At 37.9% G+C, this 3,322-nt stretch overlaps 1 protein-coding gene across 1 annotated transcript in view; it reads left to right on the top strand.

Moving 5' to 3' along the window:
* The window catches only part of ANKRD31 (ankyrin repeat domain 31), a 220,080-nt gene that overhangs the window by 973 nt on the left and 215,785 nt on the right, over positions 1–3,322 (top strand). The window lies entirely within an intron of this gene.

Here is a 3,322-nt window from a genome sequence, read left to right on the forward strand (position 1 = left end):
GCGCATTAACGACCCACAGCACCACACCAAGAACTTGTAAACAAACAAGACTTCCCCTTTCCTCAATTATGGAAACTTGAGATTTATAGTAGGTGATGTATGCCCTTTGTGTTGTTGTTAAGTCGGTTCGGACGCATAGCAACCCTGTCTAGGGTTTCTGAGGGGCGGCTGGTAAGTTCGAACCTGACCTTGCAGCTCAAACCGATCTCGAGGTCGAGTACTTTTCCTACAGCACCACACCAGGACAAGATGACCAAGAGGAGTCTACTGTTCTTAAGTAACCTACAGGCAGGGAAGACACAAACAGATCACTTAAATATAATGTGGGAAATCTTTGTATTACATGTATATGCTCAGGTATACAGAAGGGCTCATATCTCAACCTAAATGGTTTTCAGAATTTGCTAGGGTTGCCTCCTGAGTTAGAGGCATACACAGAGTGTTGAAGGTGCATTAAGAATGAACTAGATGAAAGATAGTCAAGGAAAATGAATGGATAAAAGCATAGATGGGGAATAGTCTACTTTGGCATGTGTATTGGAATGACCTGGCAGGAATGAGTTTCATGAGGTTTTATGATCCACTGAGTTAATTTTATGTATGGTATGAATGATAGGTTAAGGTTTGTCATTTTCTGTATGAATGTCTGATTTTTGCAGCACCCTTTGTGGAAAAGACTATTCTTTTTACATTGAATTGCCTTTGCACTTTTGTCAAAAATCAATTGACCATATTTGTATAGGTCTATTTTTGGACTCTGTCTATTTTTGGACTCTGTTCTGTTCCATTGATTTATATGTATATGTCTAGTTACTAGTGCTGCCATAACAGAATTACAAGTGAGTGGCTTTAAAGAGTGGAAGTTTATATTCTTGCAGTTCTGGAAACTTACCTCCAAACAGAGGTCTTAGAGCAGGGTTGGGGAACCTTTTTTCAGCCAAAATTTTTAACACCATATGTGGGCCATACAAAATTATCAACTTGAAAATTAGCCTGCTATATTTGGTCAAACATTTAATTAACCATGATGTAAGTTATGGAATGACTGGAACTGTGGTTGCCTTGGCAGGGCCAGACCAAATGATTTCGCAGGCCTCATGTGGCCAGTGGACTAGACGTTCCTGTCCTCAATCTTAAAGGAATCAATTTCGTTTTTGAGCCTTTCTCCTGGTTTTGGTGTTTGCCTGTGATTGTTGGAGGTCCTTTGTTGATAGACAGCCCTCACATGTTATGTGTTACTGTGTGTGTGTGTTCTGGCCTTATAATTCGGAAGTGACATATCACTTATGAATGATATCACATTTTATATTACATTCCAAATTTTATCAATTATATCATATACTATGCTGGTGTGGTTGATATTACACTAGATTTTATTATGGGAGGTATGGAAAGTAATTGCCTCACATTACATTACAGAAGGTAATCTTCTCTACCTAAGGCCAGTTCATTTAATCACATTTCCATGACACCTACTATACTGACTAATGGTTGGGAAAACCACTGGGAAGTTGACAGGTTAAAATGAGCTTTCATAGTATCCTTTTACATATATCTCGCTGTCTTTATTATTATAGCTTTGTAATAAGTCGTGAAAATCAGGTAGTGTGAGTCCTCCAACTTTAATCTTTTTCATAATTGCTTTGATTATTCTTATTCATTTGTCTTCCCACATACATTTTAGAATCCACTTGTTTTTAGCCACAAATTCAATCATTTTAACAGATAAAGGACTATTAAGGTTTCCAATAACCTCATATGGATGCGAAAGCTGGACAGTGAATAAGGAAGATCGTAGAAAAATTGATGCCTTTGAGTTGTGGTGTTGGAGGAGAATACTGAAAGTGCCATGGACTGCCAAAAGAACCAATAGATCTGTTTTGGAAGAAGTGCAACCAGAGTGCTCCTTGGAGGCCAAGATGGCTAGGCTTCGTCTCTCATACTTTGGACATATTGTCAGGAGGGAACAGTCCCTGGAGAAGGATGTCATGCTGGGTAAGGTGGAGGGTCAGAGAAAAAGAGGAAGGACCCCCAACGAGATGGATCGGCCAGGTGACATCATTGATGGCATCAGGTGTGGCGGCGGTAGTGAGGTTGGCCCAGGATCGGACAATTTTTCGTTCTGCTGTGCATGGGGTCGCTATGAGTTGGTTCCGACTGTATGGCACCTGACAACAACAACAACAAGGTTACTTATTTTTCATGGTTGAACTTGAGTAGTTTGGGTAGTTTTAGGTTTGTTGTTGGTGAAATAACCCTTTTGTTATTATGTAATATCTTCCCTTACTGCTGATAATTTTCTTTGCTCTGAAGTCTATTTTGTCTGCTATTAGTATGGAGTCCTGGTATGGTGCTGAAGAATAAGCCACTAGACCACAAGGTCAGTTTGAACTAAAAGGTAGTGGTTCAAATGCATCAGTTGCTCTTTGGAAGCCCTGTATGAGTTGGAACCAACTCAATGGCACTTAACAAGTGTGGTTAACTCTAGTTTTCTTTTGATTGTTATTTTCCCAGTATATCTTATTTTTCCATCCTTTTACTTACAACCTTTCTTATATATCACACTATTTAAAGTATATATTTTTAGACAGCATATAGCTGATTCTAGTTTTATTATTATTATTCAATCTGGCCATCTGGATAGTGTAAGTGGTGTGCACTTGTCTACAAACTTGAAAGGTTGCTGGCTCCACCCCAAGCAAAATTGGATTTTATAGTATCACGTATTTTACGTCAACATACACTAGCCTCCCCAGATAGTGTTACAATTTCTCCTTTTAGTATTCATATTTGTTTTAATGAAATTAAGAAGAAAAAAGTATTTCTAATTTGTTACTCTTTTCTGTTCCTAAATTTCCAATTTTCACCTGAAGAACTTTATCACTTCTTCTAGGACATGTGTTTTGAAAAATTCTCTTAGCTCTCGGTCATCTTAGAATATCTTTCTTTTATTTTCTAAAGGATATTTTCTCTGAATATAGAATTCTGAATGGACAGTTCTTTTCTTTCAAAATTTAAAAATGTTGTTCCACTGCCCTCTAGCCTTCATGGTTTAGAATGAGAAAACCAGAGTAATTTGAAGGACTGTTACCTCATACGGAATATGTCTTTTTCTGTTTGCTTTCCTTTTTAAAATTTTTGGTTTTCATCAGTTTGATTATGATGCATCTGGATGGTTATCTATTTTTCCCTCCTGTTTGAGGTTTGCCAAGCCTCGTGGATATGTAAATTTATGTCTTTCACCAAATTGAGGAAGCATTAAGCCATTGTTTCATTATAGAAAGGGAGTCCTGGTGTGGTGCTGTAAGACAAAGCACTGGAC

This window comes from Chrysochloris asiatica, unplaced genomic scaffold, assembly GCF_000296735.1.
Source record: "Chrysochloris asiatica unplaced genomic scaffold, ChrAsi1.0 scaffold00275, whole genome shotgun sequence".
In the NCBI taxonomy this organism is placed as follows: domain Eukaryota; kingdom Metazoa; phylum Chordata; class Mammalia; order Afrosoricida; family Chrysochloridae; genus Chrysochloris; species Chrysochloris asiatica.